The sequence below is a fragment of the Phyllostomus hastatus genome, unplaced genomic scaffold (genome assembly GCF_019186645.2).
Source record: "Phyllostomus hastatus isolate PE091 unplaced genomic scaffold, TTU_PhHast_1.1 phas_scaffold_129, whole genome shotgun sequence".
NCBI lineage: Eukaryota > Metazoa > Chordata > Mammalia > Chiroptera > Phyllostomidae > Phyllostomus > Phyllostomus hastatus.
Window position 1 is genome coordinate 35,073,389 of NW_025334009.1, and position 9,474 is coordinate 35,082,862.

Consider the following 9,474-nt stretch of genomic DNA (forward strand, 5'->3'; position numbering starts at 1 on the left):
TCACACACACAGAAGCACACCCAGTCACAGGCAGCTGAGACCATCGCCCAGGGGCCTACACTGGGGGAATGTGGTTAGCCAAGGGTCTAGGCTCTGAAGAAGTGTTAGAGAGGTTTTCATTGTTTCTTTTAAGCTTAAAACAATGGGCTTCAATTAAAGAAAACATTTCCATTGAGCTCGTAAATACTTAACAGGAGTTAAAAGTAATTAACTAGTCTGGTTTTTTGTTCTAGTTCAATAAATGCTTCCTTTTATTAACTTCTTTGTGCTTTAAGATTGGGATTAAGGTTTGCCTGCATTTGGAAAAGGTCGCATTTGCCCAAAGATGGATGGAGGGCTGGAGTAAGGCAGCCACTTGCACTGGGAACGCTGACAGGAGACCGGGCTCTGTGAGGCTGTGTCCTCCCCCTGGCCCTGCCACGTCTCGCCTGTTACCGGGCACGCGTCCTCTCCCCACCTCCGAAACCTCAGTGTTCTCCTGTGAGGCGGGGATGGGGTTACCTCGAAAGGCCGTGTGGAGGAGGAAGAGGATGAAGGGGCTGCGGTATGTACAGAAAGCACCCGGCAAACCGTGTGGCACGCACGAGGGGTCAGCTCGTAATGATTCCCCTCCCCTCTTCTTTCTTCCCTTCCCTTCGGTGACGGCCTCTCCCAACCACGTTCTCTCTGTAACACGCAGATCGGGTGATAACGCTAGCCAGGGTGTGCTCACCCTCCTGCACCCCTGTGCTGGTCTGAGCGGACTGGGAGCTCCTGCAGGGCAGCGGCTGGGAGGCACTCCTCTGCGTGCCCCTCTGAGTCCGTTTGCTATCAGACACTCTCCCCTCCCTTCCCTGATCTTCTGGCACCGCTGGGAACTACATTTCCCAGGCTCCCTGGCAGCAGGGTTTTGCTAGTTTCTACCAGTGGGAGCACTAATGGGAGACTGGGAAATGAAAAGAAAGGAGACGCCGGGGTGCTTGTGTAGTCTTCCCTCTTCTGTGTTGGGGGTATTTTGGGGGCAATGGCTGTGTCTCCTCTGATAACCATGGTCCAGCCCTGCCTGGCTGTGGCTTCTGATAACACCACTTTCCTCCCCACATCCCTCTGTGCCTCCTGGGTGGTACCGGCAGCTTCCTACTGTTGCTAAGCTGGGAGCGGCTTCACCATCCCCTATTAGACTTCTAAGCTTTTCCACCTTCAGTGTAAGCACTTCCATGTGCTGAATTCCCTCCAGGTGAAATGCCTCCCTTGGCTGTTTCCCTGACAGGGGCAGATGGACACATTCTGTGCCTCCAGCCTCTGGCCACCGAAGGACTCACTGAGCTCTTATTGCCTGGGTGTAGTTCTGTTATAATTCTAGAAAAGGTGAATTTTGCCCATCTTTTCCAGGCCTTCTCCTTGGTCCCCCATCACATTCCAGAACCTTAGCAATCCAGAGGCATGAGGAGCAATTAAGGTGAGGGCCAGCCCCAGAAAATCTATAAGCAAATCTTTAAAGTTCTTGAGAAGTTTGTGTGGTTCATTACTATTGCATTTTCTCAAGCCCCAGTATCTAATTGGATCCATCTACATAACAATTGTAATCAGTGAGCCAAATTAAATATCCCCCACCTCTGCCCTTCTAATCAATCACAAATCACAAGTTTAAAGAGCCAGTTCGAGGGGAAGGATCCGCTCTGGGAGGCCAGCTCAGTCCATCAGTTCTGTCGGGTTCTGCACAGAGGCAGGACCTAGCCCCCAGCCGGGAGACTGCAAACAAATCACTTTCAATGAGGTCCTGTCTGCAGCGGAATTAGTCTTGAACGAGACTTACAGTGAATGCTGATTTAAGAAAAACACAACCTGATTACAGATGAGTGGGAGGGAATGGCTTTTGGGGCCTCCTGAATGTGCCGGGGATCTGGAGCCTGCTAGGGAAGGTCTGCACACCCAGGAAGGGAGAGGGCCACCATGTCCCTGAAGGGTCCTCCTCCTTCGTGGAGGGTCTCAGACTCTGAGGGCAGACTCACCTGGGTTCATAGTCCGCCTCTGTTACTTACCAGCTGTGGGGTCGGGATGAGTGTTTGATCTGGTCTGAGCCTCAGTTTTCTCATCTGTAAAATGGGCTCCTCGGTCATAGACCTAGAAAGAGCTCCAGGACAGAAAAATTCTCGACAAAGGGCCTATTATTCCTGCCTTGAACACCCTTTAAGGACCCAGGATAAGCCTCTAGAGCGCATGTAAGCATACTTGCTCTGTGTTGACTTTACTAGTCATATTTAAATAAACCTTCCTGTGCTTTGGGGGAGGTAGACAGGAAACTAGAGAAAGTCCCTGGAGTGCATCTCAGCAGCTGTTGCTCTGGCTGTGGTCTGTGTAGCCTGGCTAGTCAGGACAGTTCACATCTGCCTGTCTTCTGCATTCCCTCACAGTGAGGGGGTTCGTCCCAAGTCTGCCCTCCTCCTCCTCCTCCTCGTCTTCCCTCCCCTCCTTCTCCAGACTTTCCCATTCTTTCCTCCTTCTCAGCCCTTTTCTTCTCCTCCTCTTTCCCCTTTTCTGTCCCCTCCTTTCCCATCCTTTCTCCCCTCTTTTGTCTCCTCTTTCTCCTTTCCCACTCCTCCTCTCCTCATCCCCAGTGACATCATCACTTCCTGGCCTCAAAAGTGTCTGTGGAGGGCTGGCGGCTCCTTCAGTCCCAGCCCAGGCCTCCCTCCCTCCCCAGCCACGGGAGGTACATGAAGGGGATGGCCTTTAGCCCTTGGAGGGCGGCACTGGGTGATGGGGAGGGGCACGTGGCCTTGGCGATCATTGTTATGTTACCGCGTGTGCTAGGTCTAACCCATATCTCTCCTGTGTCGCCCGCTCCCTGTCCACTGCTGAGCCATGTTGAGGATTATTCCTCCCCCCTCCCCAAACTCACGACCATCTTTATTGCCTCACCTCCTCTGTGAGCTTCATGCAGCTGCTGCCCAGTGCAGGGCTCCTTCAAGTGCCTCTCATGTTCTTCCCTTTCTTCCTGTGGCCACTCCCCAACCTTGACATGGGTCTCTCCCTGGTTTCTCCATGAACATGTTACAACAGCCTCTGAACAGGTGAACCTGGGTCCCTCTCCCCACCTCCATCTGTCCTGTCAACATGGCTGGATCAATTTTCCTGGTCTGTGTATTGGATCATGTAACTCTGTGCTCAGAAGCCTGCACGGGCTCCCATGATCCTCCCACTGAAGCCCAGCAAGGCTTTCACAGCCTACCTTACTTGGAGACAGCAACCTTCCATGTGCCGGGCCTCCTGTCTTCCATCAAGGCAGGCAGGATACTCCCACTTTCCCCAACTCTCTTTGCATTTTCACCTCATGCCTTCTGCACCGTGCCCTGTCCCCATCACCCGTTGCCATCCCAGAGCCCCAACGCTTTCAATCACAAAGCTGCTCTAGAGAGTTCGACATCACTTCCCTCACAGGGCTCAGCATGCACAGGCAGGGGCTCCGATACTGCTCATCAGAAAAATGTGTGAGCCCTGGCTGCTGTGCTCAGTGGATTGAGTGCTGGCCTATGAACCAAAAGTCGCCAGTTCAATCCCAGTCAGGGCACGTGCCTGGGTTACAGGCCAGGTCCCCAGATGGAGGCAAGCAAGAGACAACAGATCCATGTATCTCTCACACACTGATGTTTCTCTCCCTCCCTTTCCGTCTCTCTAAAAGTAAATAAATAAAACCTTTAAAAGGAAAGTGATTCTTTCCTAAAAAAAATGTGTGAGCAGTTCATGTGCCCTTCGGCCACCTATGGAGATGGATGGAGCTTCTGATTGAGAGAGAAAGAGAGTGTGTGTGTAAATGCACATTTAAAGTGAATCATGCCTTTAAAAAATAAAATAAAATGAATCATACTTTAACTGAACGAGGTAGGTGTACTTGCCAAGCCCCTGCCTGCCACTCAGCTGGGTAGCTTGTGACAATACAGTTTCCTGAACCTTAACCATGACCTCAGAGCCAGAGTCTGGAAGGGGGAGGGAGCAGGAATCTGTATTTTTAATAAGTCCTCCTGGTGGTCTTCAAATCTGAGGACTGGAGGCAGGTTCTCGGTGTTAAAGCTTTTAGAATGCAGAGCGTTTCGGAGAAGGGGAATCATTGCCCCGCCACACATGTGTGCATCAGTGTGTGGGGCTGGGGTGGAGGGTGTGGCTGCACAGCAAGTGCTAACTTAATGTATTGAAAGGTTCTTGGAAATTGTTACTTTAAGCAAAACAATGTACAAGAAACCAATTTTCCTCCAGGCTAATTGATACAGACAAGAGTTCATTTCCTATGGCATCTATCTGATTACAAAAAACCCCACCAAACTTTTAAGTAAAGACCCAAAGCACATTTAATATCAAACATTGAAATAATGTGAGCTCTAAGTACATTTAAGAAAGATGAATAAAAGAAAGCAAGAGAATTACTTTCCAACTCTCTAATTCCAGGTCAGGGTCTCGGGTGGCTAGAGCCCATCCTGGTGGAAGCCCGCCCGCCCCCCTGGACAGGACGCGGTTCATGGTGGGGCACTCTCACCGACACCAGCCCACATTCAGACGGGGACAGCGCAGACACGCTGATGAACCTGTCCGTCTTTGGAATGTGGGAGGAAAACAGAATCCCCGGAGAAAACCCACAGCCATGGAGACAACATGCAAACCACACACCGGCTGTGGCCTTGGCCAGGAATCAATTTTTTATTTTCTCATCAATGTTATAATGAAACAACATTATTTGAGGACCTGCTGTATGTGTGTGCATGTCTACTGTGTATGTCTGTACGTACACATTATATACATACACACACACAAATATGGTATCAACTGTTGTTTCAGTCAATGGGCTGACTCTTTTTAAAAGATTTTATTTATTTGTTTGTTTGTTTGTTTGTTTGTTTGTCTGTTTCTAGAGAGGGGAAGGGAGGGAGAAATAGAGGGAGAGAAACATCAATGTATGGTTGCCTCTCGACTGCCCCCTACTGGGGACCTGGCCCACAACCCAGACGTGTGCTCTGACTGGGGATCCAAACGGTGGCCCTTTGGTTTGCAGGCCGGCACTCAATCCATTGAGCGACACCAGCCAGAGCTAATATCTTTTTTAAAATTTAGTCTCCATTGTATTTTTTCCATTACCATTTAGTCCCCTTATACCTGCCCCCAGCAATCACCACACTGTTGTCCATGTCCATGAGTCCTTTTTCCTTTTTATTCAATCCCTCCATCCCTCCCCTTCCCCCACCTAGCTCTCATCTGTTCTCCATCTATGAGTTTGTCCCCATTTTTCTCGTTAGTTCATTTGTTCATTAGATTCCACATGAGTGAAATCATATGGTATTTGTCTTTCTCTGACTAGTTTATTTCACTTAGTATAATGTTCTCCAGGTATAATCATACTGTTGCAAAAGGTAAAATTTTCTTTTTTATGTCTGAGTACTATTCTGTTGTGTAAGTGTCCCACAGTTGTTTTATTCACTCATCTACTGATGGACCCTGGGGCTGCTTCCATATCTTGGCGGTTGTAAATAATGCTGCAGTGAACATAAGGGATACTCATGTTCTTTCAAATTGGTGTTTTGGGTTCCTTTGGGTACATTCCCAGAAGTGGGATAGCTGGATTGAAAGGCAGATCCACTTCTAATTTTCTGCAGTATCTTCCTACTGCTTTCTACAGTGGCTGCACCAGTCTGAATTCCCACCAAGTGTACAAAAGGGTTCCCCTTTCTCCACACCTTCACCAGCACTTGTTGATTTATTGATGATAGCCATTCTGACAGGTGTAAAATTCTCACTGTGGTTTTAATTTGCATTTCTCTGATGATTAGTGGTGACATTGAGCATCTTTTCATATGTCTATTGGCCATTTGTATATCCTCTTTGGAGACGTGTTTATTGAGGTCCTTTGCTCATTTTTTAATTGGGTCATTCATTTTTTGGTGTTGAGTTTTGTAAGTTCTTTATAAGTTTAGGATATTAACCACTTATCAGATATATTGGCAAACATGTTCTCCCATTCTGTGGGTTGTCTTTTTATTTTGTTGATGGTTTCCTTTGCTGTGCAAAAACTTTTTAGTTGGATGTAGTCCCATTTATTAATTTTTTCTTTTGTTTCCCTTGCCTGGGGAGATATATCCAATAAAATATTGCTATGAGCAATGTCCAAGATTTTGCTGCCTATGTTTTCTTCTACAATTGCTATGGTTTCTGGTCTAACATTTAAGTCTTTGATCCATTTTGAATTTATTCTTGTGTGTGGTGTAATAAGGTGGTCTAGTTTCATTTCTCTGCATGTGTCTATCCAATTTTCTCAACACCATTTGTTGAATAAACTATCATTAGCCCATTGTATGTGCTTGCTTCCTTTATTTTATCAGATTTTTAAATGGCTATAAAGGTGTGGGTTTATTTCTGGGATCTCTATTCTGTTCCATTGATCTATGTGTCTGTTTTTATGCCAGTACCATGCTGTTTTGATTACTATGAAATTGAGGAAGATACAAATAAGTGGAAGCACATACTGTGTTTATGGATAGGAGGAATTAACATTTAAATGTCCATACTACCCAAAGCAATCTATGGATTCAATGCAATTCCTATCAAGATTCCAATGATGTATTTCACAGAACTAGAACAAATATTTAAAAAATGTATATGGAACCACAAAAGGCCCCAGACAGCAACAGCGATCCAGAGAAAGAAGAACAACGTTGGAGAAATCATGCTGCCTATTATAAAACTACACTGTAAGGCAATAGGCTAAGGTCTTATTCAATCCTTATTACCCTCTATGAAGCAGGTTTCACACTCCTCATTTTACAGAAGGAGAAACAGAGGCTCAGGGAGAGGGAGTAGCACTGCATGGTCATCCAGCTGGAGAGTGGTAGGGCAGGATTTGAACCAGGAGCTGATGCCCAAGTGCATGCTTGAGCCTCTCTGCAATGCTGCCCATTTGTGAGCCTGCACTTTCATGGGACAGGTTTTCTTTAACTGGCAAGACCAGGCCCCCTGGTGTACAGCTAACCCGGCCCTCTCTCATGGCTCTCGCTGGAGGCTGGGGTTCTGAGGTTCTGAGAGTCTTCCCCAGCAGGGCCACCCTTCCTCAGTATAATCCTCAGTGGGTTTTAAAAGATGACCCCTTTCACTTTGTTCCCAACAGCCTTGCCAGTGTCAGGGGGGAGCAGTCCTGTCATGGTCTGGTTTTGACATCTGCTGAGGGAACAGAAATATGAGGAGACAGGTGACTCCCTGTCTCAGCACAGTGAGCACTGGACTGGAAAGCAGGCTCTGGCCCCAAATAGCTGCCCTGGCTTTGAAATAGGTACCTCAAATTTGACCACTTCTAAGTTCAGATTAATCTTCGTTGAAAAAGAATGATCAGTAGAATAAATACAGCCACTATCAGTCCTGCACATTATCTGTAAACAAACTCATTGTTACTCCTCATTTGTGGAAGAAACATACTGAGAAAATCCCACAAGGGAAGTGGGAAATTTAAATTATATTGTTTGCTTTCTGTAATTGAACAAGTGCTGTGTGCGTGTGAGAAATGAATACAGTATTCTCAGAACACCCCATGGACAGGAAGCACTGCTGGATAAAGGGAATCCCAGGGTTGAAGCCTGGGCTTTGCTGTGGGTCTTTTCTGAGCTATAAAAACACTAATTCTCACTGTGAATTTCTAAGAAGGGAATACAGTTCTCAGCATTTCTGAGGTTCATTTGACCATGAATCTTTTTACAGAGGGTTAGCAGACCCTGGAATATATTTACAAACCCTAGGATCAAAAATTACTAGTAAGTATAACTCCTTACATGCGCAGAATACTTTATAGCTGGTCCCCAGTGAGCTTTCAGATATGATTTTATTCATAGGGTTTTCTCAAGGGACAAAGGAGAGGGTCGTTTGAGGTTGTTGTGGGCAAGAACGAAACTGCAAGTGGCATCAACAGAGGGACTTGGGGCCCTGGAGAAGCTCCAGTGAAGCTGGGGAAAAGCTTCACTGGGTTCCCAGTCTGCCACAGGAGATGGGCCTCCACTTCCTCAGGAGGTTCCCCTCTTCCTCAGAGCCCAAGGGAAGACCACCACTCCCCCCTCCAACCAACCTCCCCTAGGTCTCTAGCCAGCATGAGGCCCCAGCCAGGCACTTTTCTGGCTTTCTTGCTGCAGGAGCATGGCATGGTTGTTGGGGGACGCAACCTTCCAGAAGGACCATGTCATGGCTGCCTGTCCTCAAGGCCTTGAGCCAAGGATGGCCCTGGGCCACATGGCCAGATTACAGCCATTCTCTTCGCTTCCAATTGTATTTAGGATGCTCAGGATCAATGAATGACATGATCACTCAGATCAAACCAGAGTGTGCTAGTCCAACATGCTAACCCTCTTGGAATAAACTTACTTTTCAAGGGCAATGTTTGCCTAATGGTGGGATTGCAGAGTGATGGAGGAGATATCTGTGATCTGCTGTGCCTTCCCAGGACCGCATGAGCAATCCACCGTAAATCCATCCCTGTTAACTACTCTGCTTTTCCAGGTGCACTATTGCACTGTGTATCCAGCAGGAAAATACGATGCTTCTCAGAGTTATGAACTAATGTTCTAGACCCACCAGAAGGCCTTCACTACTTGGCATCCACTCATCTGGACCCCTGGGACTGTGGGGGGTATAACCACCTAATGACCACAGCTAGCAGGAACCAGGTCCTATCCCAAGCACTTTGTATATATTAGCTTGCTTCGGTCTCACAGTGACCTGGTAGAACAGGTGCTATTTTTGTGCTCTCCACTTTATAGAAGAGGAAAACAAGAATAGAGCCAAACAATGTGCCTATGATGAGCCAGCTAAGAAGCAGCAGTAGGACTTGAACTCAGGCTGTCCGGCAGTTCCTGGTGACTCCTCTGCAGAGATGCCAGTCTGCCCAGGGCTGAAGGGCAGAGAGCTGGTCTGGATCAAGAGCAGCTGGTATTACAGAGCTGCAGAGGTCTTTAGAAGTAGCTCTGCCCATGCTGCTCAGGCAAAGTACAAACTGGCAGGCATATGCAACTTAAAATAGAATCTTGGAGAAATGAATGTGCTATCAAAAAGAATGAATCTGAATAGTTGATATTTAAGAATTAGTAGGGGATGCTGTGTTGGACAGAGAACATTTCCAGGTAAAACAACCCCCCAAAAAACTAACAAAAATCTAACAAACGGCCCTGGCTAGTGTGGATCAGTGACTTGAGTGCCAGCCTGTGAACCAAAAGGTTGCTGGTTCGATTCCCAGTCAGGGCATGTGCCTAGGTTGCAGGACAGGTCCCCAGTTGGAAGCAACCCATAGATGTTTCTCTCACACACCAATGTTTCTCTCCCTTTCTTTCTCCCTCCCTTCCCCTCTCGCTAAAAAATAAATAAAATTTTTAAAAACCTAACAAACCAAGTTAAACAAAACTAAAATATAAACAACAAAGCCCCACAGAAAACCACCAGCACACAATCACCTCTTCTGTTTGTCGATAAACCTTACAG

At 47.1% G+C, this 9,474-nt stretch overlaps 1 long non-coding RNA gene across 1 annotated transcript; it reads left to right on the plus strand.

Annotated features, from left to right (window-relative positions):
* The first annotated feature begins 436 nt into the window (after window positions 1-436).
* LOC123830850 lies at window positions 437-4,884 on the plus strand. The gene is made up of 3 exons (XR_006787817.1): window positions 437-544; window positions 1,372-1,438; window positions 4,423-4,884. It is a non-coding gene; the product is annotated as an uncharacterized LOC123830850 (long non-coding RNA).
* Window positions 4,885-9,474: the final 4,590 nt, after the last annotated feature.